Here is a 21,322-nt window from a genome sequence, read left to right as displayed (position 1 = left end):
TTCACCATATCTGGTGTGAAGTAGAGGTTCATTAATGTACTTTGTGAGCAAAACGACTTTGGTCTGTTTGGGAGGAATTAAGAGCATATTTGCATCAGATCCCAAAAGATGAATACATTATTCCCCAAGTATATATTAGATATTTTGGAGAAACTTCAACTATTCCAGGAATTAGGAGGATATGTCATTATTATGGGAATAATAACAACAACATTTTGAAGTTTAATAAATCTCTTCCCTGCCACACACATTCCTCATCAAACTTCAATACTATAAAAATGTTTATTATTTAAGGATAAAAATCCTGCACAGGCTCCTGAGAGAGAATATAGCCAATACTTTATATATATATATAAACAAAATCCAAGCATAATGCCTTTACCTAGAAACAGACATCATAAACATTTTGGCTTATTTTCCCCCAATAATTTTTTAAGCACCCTTGTTACATAGGATAATATTACCAGTAAGCCTTTGCATCCTGCTTTTTAGATGAAAAAATTACATTTTATTCTGACTAAAAAGCAGATGCAGAACACCTGGGTGGCTCAGTGGTTGAGCATCTGTCTTTAGCTCAGGTCATGATCCAGCGGTCCTGGGATCAAGTCCTGTATCAGGCTTTCCACAGGGAACCTCTTTCCCCTTCTGTCTATGTCTCTGCCTGTCTCTCCCTGTTTCTCATGAATAAATAAATGAAATCTTAAAAAAATAAAGCAGATGCATGTTCATTGTAGAAAATCTGAAAACAACTAGAGAGGTGTAAAGAAGTAAAAAATCACTAGGAATCTCATCATCTCACATAATCACTGTTAATATTTTGGTGACCTTCCCTTCCAGGATTTTTTTCCCCTGGTCTTTAACAAACTTTTAGATTCACTTGAGAGAGTGGGGCCATTTTTTAAGTGTTCAAGTACCATTTATCCAAGATTTCAGTTAAAGACCCCTGGAAAAGTCAAGGAGCTTAATACAAATTGAGGGGATATGCAATATTATCTGGGGACAAAGATACCTCTAGAGTTGCAACCTATCTGCTCCTCCCAGGTGGAAGCCTTTTAGAGAAGGTCTGGGCCAAGGACAAGACAGTGGGACACAAGAGACAACAATGTAGAAATTGAATATTCGAAGCTAAGAGGCAGCTTTAAATTCCATGAGAGCTGCTATCACCAACTCTCATTCAGTGCCTCCACCATCAAAAATTCTATTTAGCTAATAAAATTTATATTGAACAACAACAAAATGACACTAACCAGCGGCCCTGGTCTTTCTCCCAGGGGACTCTCCCTATTTCTCTAAGCGAGGATCACACAGATTATTGCCAAGAGGAATTAAACTCAAAGGTCTCACAAAAGCAGAAATAGAAACCAAATGATGATTAATCTGGATTGTACATTACACTGAAATACAATTTTATTAAGCTAGTTTCCAGAAGGCGTTGCAGTGTAGAAGAGGCACAATCACAGCTCTCCCACATGTTATATGTGATCACGGGCAAGTCGCCTGCTCTTCTGGAGGTCTGGATTTATCACAGGAGAACCAGGGCTATGAGTGCCTTCTCTGTATATACCTACGGCTCACATCACCTGACAGTGGAAAGAGCCTTTCACAAACAAAAGAATTAATGTTTGTTCATTCCTCGTTTTACACTCACGGACTACCTCTCACAAGAGCAGGTGTGATGTACCGTGGGACACCAGCCATGTGCATGTGTGTCACTGTGGATTAGTTTTAACATGGAAAATAATTATGTTCTTTTTGCTTATTGCAGATCTACAGAAGTGGAGACAGAAGGGAGAACAGAGATTTAAGGTAGGGGGATGTTTTAGTCTGTATATTCAATAAAGGAAACTTCGAAGGAGAGGGGAGGTGGGTGAGGGGATGGGTGAAATAGGTGAAGGAGACTGAGAGTACATTCCTCACGATGTGCCCAGAGTAATAGATGGAGTTGTTGAATCACTATCTTATACCTGAAACTAATATAACACTAGGTTCACAATACAGGAATTAAAATTAAAAACTGAATGAAAAAGAAAAAAATGGGTCATAAATGTAACTTATCTTAGTTATTATAAAGTAAAACAGTACCCGAGTATATGAAATAAATAGTGAAGCTGGTCCCATCTCTCATCATCTGTACTTCTCCAGAAGGGACCACTGTTACCGGTCATTCTGCTTCCAGAACTCTTTCTGTTTATCACATGTACATAAATACATGTGTGTATGCTGGTGTTTTCACATTTTCTGCTCAGTCCTGTGGGACATCCCTGTGCTTGGGCACCGTGGTGACATCTCATTTTTTTTCCCAAACTGCAGGGCCAGCTTGCCCTCAGTCAGAACAGTAAGGGGACTGACCAGGCTGAAGGAGGAAGACACATAAAGGCAAGTTCTTCACATTCTGTCAGAGGAACTATGAACAAATAAACATATTAAGCTCTTGCAAGACTCAATAACTTCATCTGTAAAATGGGTAAAAGGACACCACCACCACCCCAGTTGCATTTCTGAGAAGCCCAATGAGTTAATACACATCAAAGTGTCTCACAAACTGTAAAGCAAAACATGACCCTGACTGCTATGGAGCCCTATGTGGGGTGAGAGAGTACGAGCTGATGCTACATAATAAACAGTTACAGTTTATATGCCACATGGTAATGTTTAATGCCAAAGCTCTGGGCAATTCTGTGATGAAAAAGTCATGACAACTTGTTCTATACCAAAGTTGATTGCTTTAGTATTTCAATTTTAGTCAGTTCCATATTGATAGAACTTCAAAGACCTTTGTTCTATTTTTTTTTAGGGTGGTCCTTTGCTCACATAGGCAGAAACCACCAGACTCAGAGGGCTCTTCGTTACTAATCAAGAGCAAAGAGAAAGAGGTCATTTTCCTGCCTGCTTCATGAAGTTAAAACTGAAATGAAGCGGGGGTCTTTTTTTCAGTACCCTTCAGAGAGGTGAGCTGGCAAGGGATCTGTATTGCTTAATCAGTGGTTAATGCCAGCGAGAGGTGGGAAGATAAGAGCCTTAAGGAAAAGTCACCTGTAGGTCAGATTCATAAGAGCCCTCTCTGTACTCTCTCATGCAATACGGAGGCATCCAGCTTCTTCCTAAGACAAGGCAATTCCACCTCCCCTGACAGCTAGAGAGGTTTGACTTTGCCTTCAGAATGGCTTGCAGCCTTGTCTCCAGGGCACTGGCTCATTTGCACATGATGCCAGCCAATGTAGCCTTCAACTTTATTCTTGAATTTGGCATTAAAAAAAGACCAAGACAGGGGTGCCTGGCTGACTCAGTGAGTAGAGTATGTGACTCTCAATCTCAGGGTCATGAGTTTGAGCCCCATGGCAGGCATAAGATTACTAAAATAATTAGAAAAAAAAAGACCAAATATTCGACAAAGCAGGAAAGACTATCCACTGGAAAAAAGACAGTCTCTTCAATAAATGGTTCTGTGAAAATTGGACAGTCACATGCAGGAGAATGAAACTAGACCATTCTCTTACACCAGACACAAAGATAAACTCAAAATGGATGAAAGATCTCAATGTGAGACAAGATTCCATCAAAATCCTAGAGGAGAACACAGGCAACACCCTTTTTGAACTTGGCCACAGCAGCTTCTTGCAAGATACATCCATGAAGGCAAGAGAAACAAAAGCAAAAATGAATTTTTGGGACTTCATCAAGATAAGAAGCTTTTGCACAGCAAAGGATACAGTCAACAAACTAAAAAGACAACCTACAGAAAGGGAGAAGATATTTGCAAAAGACCTATCAGATAAAGGGCTAGTATCCAAGATCTATAAAGAACTTCTTAAACTCAACAGCAAAGAAACAAACAATCCAATCATGAAATGGGCAAAAGACATGAACAGAAATGTCACTGAGGAAGACATACACATGGTCAACAAGCACATGAGAAAATGCTCCGCATCCCTTGCCATCAGGGAAATACAAATCAGAGCCACCATGAGATACCACCTCACACCAGTGAGAATGGGGACAACTAACAAGGCAGGAAACAACAAATGTTGGAGAGGATGTGGAGAAAGGGAAACCCTCCTGCACTGTTGGTGGGAATGTGAACTGGTGCAGCCACTCTGGAAAACTGTGTGGAGGTTCCTCAAAGAGTTAAAAGTAGACCTGCCCTACGACCCAGCAATTGCACTGCTGGGAATTTAACCCAAAGATACAGATGCAATGAAATGCCGGGACACCTGCACCCCGATGTTTCTAGCAGCAATGTCCACAATAGCCAAACTGTGGAAGGAGCCTCGGTGTCCATCGAAAGATGAATGGATAAAGAAGATGTGGTTTATGTATACAATGGAATATTCCTCAGCCATTAGAAACCACAAATACCCACCATTTGCTTCAACGTGGATGGACCTGGAGGGTATTATGCTGAGTAAAATAAGTCAATTGGAGAAGGACAAACATTATATGATCTCATTCATTTGGGAAATATAAAAATTAGTGAAAGGGAATAAAGGGAAAGGAGAGAAAATGAGTGAAAATATCAGCGAGGGTGACAAAGCATGAGAGACACCTAACTCTGGGAAATGAACAACGGGTAGTGGAAAGGGAGGTGGGCAGGGGGTTGGGGTGACTGGGTGATGGGCACTAAGGGAGGTACTTGGCAAGATGAGCACTGAGCATTATGCTATATGTTGGCAAATTGAACTCCAATTAAAAAAAATTTTAAAAAAGACCAAGACACAAAATTAGGGCCTTTGAGCTTTAGGAGGGAAGAAAGGAAGCAGGGTGGCTTCAGTTGCCTAAGTTATTAAGGAGACATGTCCCACATCGCACAGGCCACATGGGTTCCAGTGTTGCAAGAATAGATATTTACTGTCCCTGAGACAGATCCACTGCAAGGCTGCAGCAGCATGGTGTCCAGAGACACCCTCCAGCGACTTCAAATGCAGGCCAAACTAAAGGTCAGGTTCAAGTGAGCTTTGGATTGAGCAGAAGGAATTTGGTCATCAGAGAGATTGCCAGTCATGAGGTTAGTTGTCCTTGCAGCTCATTAAGGAAATTTTCAACTTCTTTGATTCTACCCGGGGAGATCAATCTTACCATGGAATAACTCCCTGGCTTTTCATCAAAATACTGCAGATGACCAAAATTGCCCAAGCTAATACTCTAACCCTCCACCCCTTTCTTTCTCCATTCTGCTTTCTTTCTCCAATACTGCTAATGAGTATTTTCTACTTCCTGCCAGTTGCTGACACCTGGAAAATTCTTTAAAAATATATTGGGGCTTCCCATTAGGAAAATATCTCCTATGAGCAAACAGCAGACCTTTCCATTTAGTCAGGAACAAAAATCCAGGCTTCAGACAATTTTGCTAGCAGTAATGATATTCTCCTGCCGCCCGTGGGCCTGGCTCTGGTCCATGCTAAATTTTTTTTTTTAGAACAGGAAAGTTTCCCTTAACTGAAGAACTCTACTCTTATCACAAATTTCAAGACATTTCTCTGCTTTAATTCTCAGGTGTGCTATTTGTTCTGTTGGCTCAGGAGCAACTTTCAAACCCATTGTTCAAGTGTCCTCAGAATGAAGAAGACAAACCATCCCATCAACAGAACAATAATTTCCACTTAGGGGGAAAAATACATCTTGCCAATTCAGTTCATATTTTCCCAAACACATTTGTAAAACTCTTTGCCCTGAATAATCTGCGAGGCATAGAGTATAAAGTAGAAACCCCCACATGGAATGACGAACGAGGCAGATGCAAAACAGCTCACAATAAAAGCAAACACAAAAATAAAACAGCGTGCGTCAGGTGCCGTGTCAATCACAAGAGAATGTTTTTCACATTTAATCATCAAAGAAAGATTAAAGGCTGGGTATTTAAGGCATGAGAAAGAGGGGGTCCGTTAACAATTTAAGGAAGGTAAGAAAGCAGTGTGGTGGGTTTGGGGAAAAAGAAATTTGGAGTCATACTTGAGGCCAAGTACCATTTCTTCTGTGAATTAGTTGGGTCTCGGGGGGTCCCCTGACTAGTTTCTTAGCCTCATTTCCACCCTGGATAGATGGGGATGATGAGGCAACAGCTCTCCATCCCCCCTGCTGGGAACTCATGAGACTCAAAGGAGATATTGGATGTGAGTTTACTGCACGGTGCTATATGAATATCTGAATTTCTAAAAAGAGGTCACTTGAAAGAACAGAGGTGGAGAATCAGTGGATGGGTCTGTGGCTTGTGAGAGCTGGGACTGACCTGCCCCTTCAATCCCCCTCCCACGTCCCTCATCCCAGTTCGGGTGACCAGCTTACCAGACCTTTCCAGTAGGGTGCAAGGGAGACTTCGGGGCATGCCACTCAGATGTAGAGCTAGCCAAGGCCCTGGAATTTCCCTCTGGTTCAGGATGAGAGCTGCGTTCATTGTTTTTATGGAAAACCCAGATGTGTTTGAACTTGAAACAATGTTAATGGAATTAGCAAGAGATGGGGGTAAGGGCAGTTGGAGTGTCCGTGAGGTGAGATTCATGGTTTTGAGATTCTCTGGGACTTTAACTGGGGCCTTGAGGGAGGAAAGTAGTAAACTGAAATGAGTTTGTTGCAACTCAGACTGTATACTCCGTTCTAATCGCCTTGGGGCTTCAGGAGAAAGTAGAGAAGAAGAAAAGAAAGAGGAAAAAGCACAGAGAAAAGAAAAGAGAAAAAGAAGAGGAGTTGCCCCAGGAGAAGCAAGTGTGCACGTGGACCGGCACACCAAGGGAGGGTCGCTGCCCTCCTTCCACAGTCCACCTGTGTCACACACTCGGGTTTCCTGCCTCCCCATGGCCACAGCTGATTGGTCAACTCGAGGGACTCGTGAACCTAAATGCATGGACACCTATACCTTCTATCTGTCTTCGCCTCCAGGAGCCAAGGCCATTCCTGAGGAGGATGCTACCACAGTGTGGGCCAGGAAATGAAGTTCTGGGTTTGAGGTCTCGAGGTGAAATTTAAGGATTTGTCCAGTCCTAAATGCCCAGGGGACATCAGATTCATGTGATCATGACCTGAGCCGAAACCAAGAGTTAGTCGCTTAACTGACTGAACCACACGGGTGCCCCTGAATCTGATTACATTCTCGCATCTACACTTTTCATTAACATTATCTGATGAGTATTCTAGTTTACTCTAGTTTTTTATTTTACCTCCCTACTCTCCTTCCAGGTTACCACTGTTAAAACGTGTCACATTTTCTTCCACACATCTCTATGCTTATACATAATATGCTAATACACACACACATTCTTGGCGATTGCTTCTTTCACATGTATCTCTGTATATTGCCTTATTTCCACATTATACATCATGGCAATTCTCCAGGTCCCTAGGTGTTGACATAACTCATAGTTGCATAATGTCTCATGGTGTATTAATTAGGGTTCTCCAAAGAAACAGAACCAACAGGGTGGGGGAAGAACAGATTTTAAACAATTGGTTGATAGGACTGTGGAGGCTTAGTCAGTGCAAAATCTGCAGAGTAGGCTGGCAGGCTGGCGACCCAGGGAAGGTTTGGAGTCCAAATCCAAAGGTAGTCTGCTGGAAGAACTCTCTCTTGCCTTGAGCCGTTAGTCTTTGGAATATCAAGGAGGAGGGTCACCCACATTACAGACTGTAATCTGCTTCACTCAAAGTCCACCTATTTGGATGCAAACCTCATCCAAAAACACCTTCACAGAAACATCCAGAAGAATGTTTGACCAAACATCTACGCACTGTGGTCCAGCCAAGCTGACACATAGATTTAACCATCACACATGGCATAGATGCAGCCCAATTCACTCACCGCCCAATTCATTTCTCCGGTGATGGGCTTTCTGTATTCACTGTGCCTCTATGAACAATGCTCATGTATCAAAAGCCTTCATTTCTAGGAGATAGAATCCCAGAAGATGATTGGGTCCCAGGGTCTGCTTACTTGTCATTTTAACAGATGCTGTCACATGACTTCTGAAATGAGTTTTTAGGGTTTAAACCAAACGCGTAGGGGTGATTCTAGAACAGCCAGGTCAGCTCTGGTCAGTGAAAGCCCCCAAATTAAACATTTTCTTCTTATACCAACATGGAAATGTTTACAAGAAACTCTCTCCAGGGCTGAGACCTTAGAAGCCTTTCTCATCCAAGCGTGTAGGGGTAACAGAGGTTGGCCTATCTGGTAACTTCACGTTACCCACAGGCACGGCAAGCGGTGCTCTGGGAAGAAGGTAAGGATGCTTGGCTACCTCACAAAGACACCCCTTACCCCCACCCCCGTCAAGGATGATGCAAATTCTTTCATTTGACTTCACTGTTACCTTTGTGACTGCTGAATAAGGTTTTGAGGTGTTAATTTTTCCCCCTGTCCCATTCTGCACTATTCTTTCCCTTCCCTTTATTTAAGCAAGGAGTTTACAGGAACGAGATGCCAAAGAAGACAGTGGAAGGGGCCTGGGAGGTTTCTTGTCCTATACAGAATTTGGGAAATTTCCTCAGTGCCAGGAGGAAGCAAGATTTCCAAGAGGAGACAGAGTGGAAGAACATGCAGGGGAAGAGGCTAGATCAAGTGTTATTCCTAAGCTAGGGGCAGAAGGGAAAAGCCTACAGATTCTGGAGCCATTTAACTATCTGGCAGAGAAGGGAAGACTTCAAGGAACAGGGGCTGAACATCAGGGTATAGCAGGTTGGCCCTTGTGCTGTTTCCCTAAAGATTCCCCTTTCTAAGCATATTACCCCCTACCCAACCTCAGCTCAGGACAAGCCCCCAGAACTATGGTACAGCCCTGGGTTAAAACCCCAGTCGGAACTGACATTAATCATCTAGCCCCAGAATGGGAGACTTGGAGTAGCAATCATGTTGATTTATGCAAGATTTCTTGACACCAGCACTATTGATAGTTGTGATTTTTTTTTTTTCCTGTGGTGTCTGTCCCTTGCATTGTAGGATGTTTAGCAGCATTCTTGGCCTCTACCCACTAAATACCAGTAGCATCCCTTCCCTGCCCCCAGTTCTGATAACCAAATGTCACACATTGCCAAATGGTCCCTGGAGGTGGGGCAGATGGTACCTGACTGAAAACCAGTGATTTAAGCAAAAGTAAAGGAAGGCTGCTACTTTTGAGATTATGAGTAGGGATTCTTTATAGACCTTGACATTGATCTATTACTCGTGTAAGAGAGGCCACCTAGACATGGTCCTTCTCCCAGATTTGCCTCCCTGACAATATTTTGCTGGGGAAAATTATTAAACATTACTCTCCATTCTCTGAGCCACTTGTCAACAAGCAGATGACATCCAGCAATGGAAGGACATGTATCTTAATTATAGCTGTGGTGGTTAATGGGTTAGTGAGCATTTGGGGTGCCCTAAGCCCTTACTGACCTTTCCCAAGCTGGGGCCTGTCAGTTCCATGGCTGTGCCAGACTACAGTGAATGCCAGTTCTGGAAACTCTGGCTGCCCTCCCGGGCCTTTTAGTTCCACACTAATAAGTCTGATTTAGGCTTTGCATTACAGAGCAGCAACCAAGTGGTATTGCCAGCAAGGGCAAAGAGCTGATGTCCGTGGTCTTTTCTGAGCAAGCAAATGAACGTGATATTTTCTCCGCCTCCTCTCTTCTCACTGAGATGATTCTTGGAGATAATCCACTTGGTTATCCATGGATGTGAACATAATTTGGAAGCAGCAGTCATGCCAGATGGCCAGCTCAAGCTGGGAGCCCTGAGTTGATTCCTGAGCCAAATTTCTCATTCCCTGGAGGAGCAGAGTGGAGGGTGTGTATGGCTGGGGAAGGCCAAGCTTTTCATTTCTGGAAAAGAAGTGAAGACAGGGAGAAGCCGGCATGAATGGCCACTGTCCTTGCCAAATATGCATGGTATGACTTAGGTGAATGACTGAGAAAACTTTCTGAGCACCAGTGTGGACAGATCCTGCAACAGGATGCCCCGGGCAGCTGTGAAACACCCTTTCCTGGAGGTCAGGGCCACCTGGGTGGTTCTGACTCTCCTGCTTACCTCAGCCAGCCCAGACAACCGGAGTGACCTCTCAAGGTGTGTCTCCCAGCTCACAGAGTCCTAGATCTGTGTGGGCTCTGGGGGTGGGTAACGTGAGTACATGGGGCGTGGGCATGGGGCCAGTAACATAGAGCTCCGACATGTTGGTAGCTGCAATGGGGAGACGAGGAACTCCAGAGAAACTTCTAGATTTGAATGTGAATCAGAGCCCACTGCTAGAACAGGCCTATACAGAAAAGGAAGAAGTAGAGAGAGAGAGAATGGGAAGCCAAGGGAACTAGAGTGGATGGGAGGGTCTTTAGAAAGTGACACATATAGACAAAGGACAAATGAAAGGCCACCAAGACTATTATGGTGACACTTTGATTTAATAGAATGGAAAGGAAGAAAAGTAGGCTTCAAGATCATGAAATAGGCCTATTTCATCATCTCAATTTTTATAATATTTCTTTTTTATTGCTAACTCATTACTGAAATACATCAGATTTTCATCTTTTGTCTTACAAATGAGGTCCAGGAGCAAAAATCACCTGGGCTTTGGTCTTGGAAGTCATGGTTCTGTCACTTTGTATAGGACTTTGGGCAATTTTTGTTTCTCTCTGAGCCTCAGCTTTCTGGTATTTAAAATAACTATACATACGACCTGACTCCTGAAGTGTTATGAAAGTCAAATAAATGTACAAGCTAGTAACCTCTACACAAAATGGTAATTATACTCATTTACAACACAACACGGTCTCATCCAATCCATTCTTCATTCAGCTTTCAACATGGAGACTTGAAAATTTAACCTGATTATGGGGCTCTCATGTCGAAATCCTCCATGGTTCTCCATCATTTTCCAGAAAATGTTCAAACCTTTACAGCTTAGCCCACACAGCCTCGCTAGTCTGACTTCTGTGTATCCTGGCCTCGTCTGCCACCTAAGACTGCACACAACAGGGTAGCAATCCTAATTCATCTGCATTGCATTCTCCAACGCATTTAACACTTGGTGCCTCCCTCCTTGCCATCAGAGAGGGTCAGCATAGGGGGCCTCCTAATGCTCATGATGGCAGGGAACCCTGGTTTAGGGCTGCAAACTCAAGTGCATGCAGGACCAGGTGGGGAAGGTCAGCAGTGAGTGGGCCAACGGGGACTACAGGTGAATAGGGCAATCACTACTTAGCTAATTCTCTTGCCTTGCACAAACAGGGTGGTAATGTGGGGAATTCCAGAGAATTCCCTCCAAGCCAGGTTATTATATGAATGCTCCTAAGTTTTAAATATTAACAAGGTATTAAAAATTTTTTTAAGCCAAACATCCAAAGAGAATATATCACAGGGCTGACATGACCATGAGCTACCATTTTCAACCCCTGGCCTTATCCTTCACACATGTTGAAATAAACACAAAACTGAACTTCTAAAAATAACAAGAAATGTTTATAGCTACCCCAATGTTTCTTAAATCATTTAGTCCTTCAAAATGCTATGCAAGCAACATCTCTTTTTTTTTTTTGTATATTTTTTATTGGAGTTTGATTTGCCAACATATAACACCCAGTGGTCATCCCATCAAGTGCCCACCTCAGTACCTGTCACCCAGTCACCTCATCCCCCCGTCCATGTTTCCTTCCACTACCCCTTGTTCATTTCCCAGAGTTAGGGGTCTTTCATGTTTTGTCACCCTCTCTGATTTTAACCACTCATTTTTCTCTCCTGTTCCCTGTAATCTCTTTCACTATTTTTTATATTCCCCATATGAGTGAAACCATATGTTTGTCCTTCTCCGATTTACTTACTTCACCAGGATAATACCCTCCAGTTCCATCCACGTCAAAGCAAACGGTGGGTATTTGTCGTTTCTAATGGCTGAGTAATATTCCATTGTATACATAGACCACAGCTTCTTTATCTATTCATCTTTCGATGGACACTGAAGCTCCTTCCACAGTTTGGCCACTGTGGATATTACTGCTATAAATATTGGGGTGCAGGTGTCTCGGCTTTTCACTACAAGCAACATCTCTTATGAGAAGCATGTCTAAACATGCCCTCCTCTTCCCACTCTCCCATTATTCCATCCCCTCTATCACTTCCATAGTGCAAGTTATCATCAAAGTTGATCATATCATGATCCATAATGGCTGCTGAAACTCTAGCCATCATATCTGCATTCTAGGCAACAGGGTAGGAGAAGGAGGTGAAATGCAAAAAGGCCTCCTCTTAGATAAGGCTTCTGAAAGTTCTTTGAGAGGAACTGACTTAACTAAAAACTTCACTTGCTTTACTTACATCTCATTGTTCAATCCTAGCTTGAATGAGTTAGGGAGATATAATCATACCACCAATTAGAATAAAATCAGAGTTCTATTGTAGAAGGTGGAAAAAAGTTTATTAAGTGGGTTATTAGCATTCTTCCATGCTTACAGTCTTGTTCTCCAGCTTTTACTATTGTTCATAGAACTCATTCTCCAAACAACCATTGTTTCTAATTTGGATTATAGGTACTTTCCAATTTCAACACCTTTAATGGCTTACTTTATCCTTTGAAGAAGACCATAGCCATTTAAGGCTAAAATGCCTATGTGACTTGGCACCACTGCTTTCCTCTCTCCCACCCCCCTAGTCTCATCTTCTACCTTCTTGTTCTCTGTTCACCCTGCACTGACATTTTTTCAGTTCCTTGAATGAGTCTGGTGCTTTCCCAGCTTTGTGTATATTGTTCCCCATTCTTGAACTCTCCTTCCCCAACTGACTGATGCCTCTAAGCATCAGGTGAAATGCCACATCCACAGGGAGGCATCCTCATTACCTCAGGCGGAACACTTCCCCATCTCCCTTCTTCTTGGGCTATATGCTCACTTATGACTTCTCCAAAGTCGGGGACACCATGTTGATGTGTGTAGCCACCAATGATGACCAATATTCCCTGCTAGACCCTCTGTTGTAAGGACAAGGGGACATGTTGGACCTATTTCCTTCTGTACATGTGCTGATAGATTAAGGATATTCAGTAAATATCTGTTGCCTGAGTCTTTATTATAAGTCAAAGTGTTTGTTTGGCCCTTCAGGACTTAATTAGGTAAAGGGTATGTGAGACTCAGCCCAATATTTACAAGCCATCCTCTCTCTCCAAACCCATCACACAAAGTTACGAATATAGGATTAAATCAGATCCTGCACAATTAGCCATTCATCAACACCTAAGAGCACCTTCCCCTTCCTCCTTATACAGAATAGCTTTTCTCATCCTTCCTAGTAGGCTGGGTGATGGATACCAAGTGGCTGCTCACACATCCCGAATTCAGTTAAATGTATCAATCAAATCTCAATAAATAAGCATTGCAAGGAGAGGATGCCCCCCCCCCGATTTTTCTATTTGCTTCAATCTAAAACAAAAACTGAACATAAGAAAATAAAACAAAACACAACTTCATGAGACCATTTTCCTTTAAGCCTCTGCCTCAAAGCTGAGAGAGAGAGAGAGAGAGAGAAAACAAAAACAAAAACAAAAACAAAACACCAAAAAACCAGGCAGGGAACTCTCACGGAATATAGCATGCATCCTTATCTGAGGACACAAATTGAACATGAGTGGGGAACACATAAACCAAAAAGCTGGCAACATCTACAGCTGGGGCAAGGAGAGACCTAGCCATTATTGATACTTCTGCTTTTTTAGATGTGTGTGATCCATTCCGTGCTGGACCTAACGTGCGCAGAGGAAAAAGAATGTTAAAATTCTTATACCAGCCAGAGGCTGACATTGGTTTTCTGCTCCAATTAATGCAGGACCTTGAGAGTTTAGGGTGACACTCTGTCCTCATGAACTTTGGCAAAATGGCAGAAGATGGGAGGCCCAGATGCCTTGACCCAACAGCAGATGTCAACACTAGGATGGTCCAAATGAGTGCAAGTTTATGCCTTTCCTTCTCCATGGGAGACCTCAGGAGATAGTATCTCACAGCCTTACACCAGATGCTAAACAGATTATATCCAGATGCTCTATAAACATGTGTCAGCAGTTGAAAAGACCTATCCTAATTGGGACAAAATTACTTTTTCCAATGCTGTAGGTAAAATGCACAAGTAAAAATATAACTGTGGTTGTTTAAATACACCCTAAGGTGCTTTATTTTTCTTTAGCACAGAGAAAGTCCAGCTTGAGCAAATGCATGTGCTTGCAAGAAGTCTATTCGAGGGAAAACAGTGGAGAAAGAAATTAGGCAGCCTCCCCAGCAGCCTGTACCTACAGATGGTATTGCTCATTGCTTTAAGATTCCATCACCTGATTTGAAGACAGTGCAAATTTTATTCAATCATCTTTCCTTCTTGCTGATTGAGGAACTCTTAATGTTAGCAAGCATACTTATTTCATACTAAAGAATCCCCAGAGTGGTTTCGTGTGCATCCAGGGCATAATTTGTGCTTTTCCACAAATGCCTCAACCTCTATTTGTTCTGAGCCTATGTAGCACACGGAACAGTGGGCAGTGGGGTTCGGGGGGACTGCAGGAAACTGTGTCGTAGACAGCTGTGAGCTTTTAAAAAATGCAGTGTAGGAGCAGAGACAGACAAGTAAACAGGAAATGATAACACATGTGGAAATGCTATGACAGAGTAAGATTAAGATGCTACAGGAGCAGAGAAGGGGTTCACTAAATTCAGATAGGGATGTCTGAGCCAGCCTACAGGAGGAAGAGGTAGAGTGTGAAGGAGCCAGGTAAGCAGAGGGGAGAGAATGGGGTACTTCAGGCAAAGGAAATCTGGATGCCATGCACTGGGTCGATGGCTGTTATTTACATGAATTTCGATTAGGAGACAAGTTACTAAAAACGGTGTCCAAATGGAATGGGCTTCCCCAGAAAGCATGAAGTTCCATTTATTAGAAGTGTGCAAAGACTGCATTAACATTTTGGGGAATTATAAAAATAAATTTCTCACCCAAAACAAAAGAAACAAAAGTGAAAGTAAACAAGTGGGATCAAACTAAAAAAGAAACCATCAACCAAATGAAAAGACAGCCTATTGAACGGGAGAAAATCATTGCAAATCGTATCTGATAAGGGGCTAATATCCAAAACATACAAAGAATTCACACAACTCAACAGCAGAAAAACTGATTTAAAAATGGGCAGAGGATCCCTGGGTGGCGCAGCGGTTTGGCGCCTGCCTTTGGCCCAGGGCGCGATCCTGGAGACCCGGGATCGAATCCCACATCAGGCTACCGGTGCATGGAGCCTGCTTCTCCCTCTGCCTTTGTCTCTGGCGCTCTCTGTCTCCCAGTCTTTCATGAATAAATAAATAAATAAAATCTTAAAAAAATAAAAAAATAAAAATAAATAAATAAAAATGGGCAGAGGATTTTTTCTAAATAAGACGTACAGATGGCTCACCGGTACATGAAAAGGTGCTCAACATCAGTAATCAGGGAAATGCAAAGCAAAACCACAATGAGATATCACCCCACGGCAGTCAGAAGGACTAGTATCAAAAAGACAGTACGTGTTGGCAGGGGTGTGGAGAAAAGAGAACCTTTGGGCATGGTTGGAAGGAATGTAATTTGGTGAAGCCACGATGACGAACAGTACTGAGTTTCCTCAAAAAAATTAAAAATAAAACTATCATATAATCCAACAATTCCACTTCTGGGTATTTATCCAAGGAAAACAAAAATACTAAGCCAAAAAGATATATACACCCCAATGTTCACTGCAGTATTATTTACTACAGCCAAGCTATGGAAATAACCAAAAGCTCCTTCCTTCTTCCTTCCTTCCTTCCTTCCTTCCTTCCTTCCTTCCTTCCTTCCTTCCTCTTATTCCTTTTTCTTCCTTCTTTCTTCCTTCTTTCTTCCTTCCTTTTTTTTTTCTTTCTTTCTTTCTTCTTTCTTTCTTTCTTTCTTTCTTTCTTTCTTTCTTTCTTTCTTTCTTTCTCTTTCTTCTTTCTCTCTTTCTTTCTCTCTTTCTTTTCTTTTCTTTTCTTTTCTTTCTTTTCTTTTCTTTTCTTTTCTTTTCTTTTCTTTTCTTTTCTTTTCTTTTCTTTTCTTTTCTTTCTTTCTAGATTCTATTTATTCCTGAGAGACACACAGAGAGGCAGAGACACAGGCAGAGGGAGAAGCAGGCTCCCTGCAGGGAGCCTGACATGGGACTCGATCCCAGGACCCCTGGATCATGACCTGAGCCAAAGGCAGGCACTCAACCACTGAGCCACCCAGGCACCCCTAGACTTTTTGTTTATTTATATGAGAGTGAGGGAGAGCGAGCATGAGGAGCAGATGGAGAGGGCGAATCTCAAGCAGACTCCCCCAGTGAGTGCAGAGCCCATCGCAGAGCTTGATCTCACAACTTGGAGATCATGGTCAGAACTGAAACCGAGAGTCAGACACAACTGAGTCATTCAGGGACCCTCAAAATGGTAAATTTTATGTTATGTATATCTTACTACGATTTTAAAAAAACCCACAACTCCCCAGCTGATTTCAAAGCAGTCCACAAAGCAGTTTTGGGGAACCACTAGACTCGTTTATCATACAGCTTTAAGAGTTTGAAAGGCTTAAAGAAGCCAAAGCGTTTGCATGGTATTAAGTTAAAACAGACCATAGGGCCTCCCTTTGGAATATAGGAACTTGTGAGTGCAAATGAACTCCAAGTCTTTGGTATCTGTCTGAGCCAATAAAGGGCCTCTCTCTGATGAAAGCTGTGAGGTGTAAGGTCTTTCTCCCAGGAGGGTGGCAAACTGGGGGTATTTCAGCTCCTGTAGCCCACTTCTCTGATCCACTTGCAGGGAACTTCATTTCTCAGTGTCAAAGAGAACAACAACCCCCACCCGTATCTCTGGACTTGCATCAATCTCCAGAAGGTGGGAAAGGAAGAAGGGGACTGCAGTCTGGATCTACACATGGGTTCTCTAAATAGTGAGACAAAGGCTTGGGTGCAGGTAGGTCTTCTTTGGGAAGTGATCCCAGGGAGGAGTGAGGGGTGGAGGGATCAACAAGAAAGTAGTGAAAATCTATTCTAAGAATAATTTAGTTGGAAAGCTCTATGAACAATAATAATAAAAAAAAAATCCCACAGGACTTTTTGAGAAATCTTATGACCCAGAAGCCAGAATTGTCCACCTAGGAATTGAAAAGGGGAATTGACACTTCCACTCAATTCCTCAATGTCAAGAATGGCCTGATGGATGTTAACTTCTCTCATTATACGCTTTGGGTGGAGGGGGTGAAAAGTCAGAGAAGAGTCAGGGCAGAAAGCAAGAGGCAAGTGGCTTTGGGCCAAGCCCAGAGGGAGGTGTTATCTGGCCAAGTCAGCCGTGGAGCTGTTTAAAGCCCTGTGGTCTCACTGGCAGAGCAGCAGGTGCCTTAAGAGGCTGGGATGGGTGGGTGTGAAGTTGTGTACAAGGGTCCAGGTGTTAAATGATCCTGCAGTTCTAACCAAGTTTGCAATTCCTGCACAGATCCACAATCTCAGAAGGACCGCAGAAGGGCTGCCTACAGAGCAGCACGTTAATCCACAGCCTTGTCTACGCTCAGAGGATAATGGCAAGGGGTCGACTAAGAAAAGAGGTGATACTGCTCCCAGTTGTTTGATTTATAAGTTGGAACCCCTGTAAATCACAACAAATTAAAAAAAATTCACCAATGTTACCCTGAGTAGGTAAAAAATTTCCACTAGTTTCTGAAATCAGAAGCCCCATTTCCCTACTGGGGAGGAAGGAGCTGTGAACTGAAGCTCAGCGGTTCTCAGAGCGTGGCTCAAACTCGCATCATCATCATCACCTGGCAACTCGTCAGAAATTCAGATTCTTTGGCCCACCCCAGATTTCCTGGATCAGAAACTCTGGGGTAGGGCTCAGCAATGTGTTTTAAGACTTCCAGGTGATTCTGATGCATGCTCAGTTTAAGAAGCGCTGCCTGAGAACACTTAATCAGTCACACGTTCCCAGCCAGGTTTTCAGAAACTCCCGGTAGAGCACGAGGCACCACATCTTGACTTGGTTTTCACTTAATACCAACAAATGCTGAATATGCCTGCATTATTTTTTTTTAGGGCTGCTGTCACAAGTTACTGCAAACCTATGAGCCCTGAGTAATGTATAGAATTGTCGAATCACTATGTTGTACACCTGAAACTAATGTTGACACTGTATGTTAACTATACTGGAATTAAAATTTTAAAAAGACACCCCCCCCAGCCCCCAAAACAAAACAAAACTCAAACCAAATTACCACAAACCTCATGGCTTAAAACAACAGAAATTTTTTTCTCTCATGTTCTGGAGACCAGATGTCCAAAAGGAAGGTGTTGGCAGGGCCACGCTCCCTCCAAAGGCTCTCCAGCAGAATCCTTCCTGGCCTCTTCCAGCTTCTAGTAGCTCTTGGCATCCCTTGGCTCGAGGTCACTGTGGAAGTCTCCACCTCGCTTTCACACTGTCCTCTGCATGTCTCCTCACGTGCCCCCCTCTTTCCTTCCTCTTATATGAACAACAGTCATTGGCTATAGGGCCAGCCTTACATCTTGGGAGACCTCATCTGGAAATCCCTAACTTAATTACAGAGCAAAGACCCTCTGTTATGGTCACATTCACAGGTCCTCGGGCTGAGACTTGGATTTACCTTTGGGAGGTTAAAGTTCAGCCATCCACAGTGTCCAGCATAACTAGAATCCAAATCTTCCTAAAACTCCCCAGTTTTGTTTTGTTTTGTTTTCACAGATAAACATAATCTAGTCATTTAGTCACCTTTTCCCCCTCCTTGGGCTATAAGGAATCACAGAAACCTGGGGTGTTAACTCTCCAGCATGAAGAACAAGAATTATCACCCCACAGTGATGCTCCCAAGTACAATGACTCCATAACCCTGGCTGCTCAGATGGGCCTGTCTCCCTCCTTCACCCCACGTGTCTAAGAAGCATAATAATTAATCACATCCAAATGCCTGGTTGCTCAAAGATGATACTTGTCCCATGAAACTGAAGGATGCAATGACTACTTCACTCACTGCCCCAGAAGCCAGCAACCTGTGCCCCAAAGCTAGCACTTGCTATGTGCTGACCTTGTGTCCCAGGGGCCATTGCTGCTCCTAGCGCCAATGCTCTGCTCTCTGATTATAGCAGTGGGGAAAATAGGGCTTCTTCTCTGCCACCTTACCCCAAAGGTGGCAATATGCTCTCTCAACTTATGCACAAGCCCAAACCTGTCCCAGGCTCTCCAAATAAGTCAGTTCTTCATCTGAGCGGTGAAGGGGCCACCTTGCTACATAACTTCAGGGGTACCATACATATTTTATTCCTGGAGAATCCTGATGTTGTGGGCCATGCCTGCCCACTTCTGACATGGACAGAGAGTGCATCCATGCTTGGGATCTCTCCATTCCTCAAATCTTGGCCTAACTGACATCTATCTTTACTATAAAGGAAATCCTCCCTTCTCCCAAAGTGACTTATGGCCAAGTCAATTGGCAATGGGAATTCCATTGCCTTGAGGGGAAGCGCCACCCTGGCCTCACTCTCAGGGATATAGTCTAACCCCATTGCTCAGGAAGACAAATTCCAAAAGCTCTGACATTCTAACAGGTCCCAAACTAAATATGAGTTTCAATAATTATTGAAAGACTTGTAGGCATTAGACATCGCGGTGTTGGAAATCAAAACAGTTTTTTTAAAGGATTTTATTTATTTATTCATGAGAGATAGAGAGAGAGAGAGAGAGAGAGAGAGAGAGAGAGAGGCAGAGACTTAGGCAGAGGGAGAAGCAGGCTCCATGCAGGGAGCCCGATGTGGGACTCGATCCCGAGACTCCAGGATCCCGCCCTGCGCTGAAGGTGGCGCTAAACTGCTGAGCCACCGGGGCTGCCCCAAAAACAGTTTTTAAGAAAGGAAACTTTCTCATGTACTTGCCAAATGTCAATCAAAAGGTGCTGTCTGGAAATGGCATAAATATGAACTGGCCTCCAGCACTGGCCAACTCTGTGTGTCTTTTTAAGTTTTTATTTAAATTTCAGTTAGTTAACGTACAGTGTAATTTTAGCTTCATGTGCACAATATAGTGATTCCACGCTTCCATACAATGACCGGTGCTCATCATGACAAGTGCACTCCTTAATCCCCTTCACCAATGTTATCCATCCCCCCATGCACCTCCCCTCTGCTAACCATCGGGCTGTTCTCTACAGTTAAGAGTCTATTTCTTGGTTTTCCTCTCTCTTTTGTTCCCCTTTGCTCATTTGTTTTGTGTTTCTTCAATTCCACATATGAATGAAATCCTATGTTGTCTTTCTCCGACTGACTTATTTTGCTTAGCATAATACACTAGCTCCATCTGTGTTGTGGCAAATGCAAGATTTCATTCTTTTTTGTGGCTGAGTAACATCCCATGGTATATAAATATATAAATATACACCACCTCTTCCTCATCCATTTATCATTCAATGGGCACTAGGGCTGTTTCTATAATTTGGCTATTGTAAATAATGCTATAAACATTGGAGTGTGTGTATCCCTTTGAATAATATTTTTGTATTATTTAGGTAAATACCTAGTAGTGCCATTGCTGGATCATGAGGTAGTTCTATTTTTAACTTTTTGAAGAAACTTCATACTGTTTTCCAGAGTGACTGCACCAGTTTGCATTCCCATCAACCAACACTGGCCAACATTGCATCTCCCCGAGGCTCACAAATGGGATGCCATATGGATTAGATCCAAAGGCTAGATTACTTGGTAATCATTATTTCCTCAATCATTTTGGTTGGAAGAGACTGAGTGTAAACTACGTGGTGTTCCACTGGGAAAATAAACAGGGGCCTGCCCACCTGCAGTTCAACCAGCATATCTGAAGGAACCCTCTCTTCTCCTCCTACACCTCCTGTACATCCCCCAACAGAGCCATCCGCCAGGCTGGGAAGCTGGGTGATGATTTTCACCTGAAAACAAAGAAGTTTGATAGGAGTGAGGACAGAAAGGAGAAGTAACCAGAGCCAACCAGCTGACCCATTGCATTTCTTTCCTCGGCTCAGCCTACTTGGGCTTCATTTGTACCCTTTCTCCTCTTAGTAAATGCGAATATCTCTTTGCCTCTCATGTTTTGTGCCTTTTTTTTTTCGAACTGGGACATAGAGAAAGCAAAAATGTGCCCAAGGGCACACAGTCAGCAAAGGACAGATCCACGATGGAGAATGTGAATCTGTGTGTAGTTCCCATTTAAGGGATCCTAGGTTCCCAGAAGGCCACAGCTACTGAAAGAAACATCCCAATAGCAGGAAAACTATCTTCCAGTTGGTTCCTACTGCACTTCTTCAATGGCTTCACTACACTACCTTTACTTACCAAATTTTCTGGCTTTTCTTCCC

The 21,322-nt window shown here is 43.0% G+C and overlaps 1 long non-coding RNA gene across 1 annotated transcript; it reads left to right on the top strand.

Annotated features, from left to right (window-relative positions):
• The first annotated feature begins 9,359 nt into the window (after positions 1 to 9,359).
• LOC140611301 (uncharacterized) lies at positions 9,360 to 21,024 on the top strand. Its single transcript, XR_012012581.1, has 4 exons — positions 9,360 to 10,024; positions 16,759 to 16,911; positions 17,431 to 17,539; positions 20,583 to 21,024. It is a non-coding gene; the product is annotated as an uncharacterized lncRNA (long non-coding RNA).
• Positions 21,025 to 21,322: the final 298 nt, after the last annotated feature.

This window comes from Canis lupus, chromosome 19, assembly GCF_048164855.1.
Source record: "Canis lupus baileyi chromosome 19, mCanLup2.hap1, whole genome shotgun sequence".
NCBI lineage: Eukaryota > Metazoa > Chordata > Mammalia > Carnivora > Canidae > Canis > Canis lupus.
This window is presented reverse-complemented; position numbering and strand designations above follow the sequence as displayed.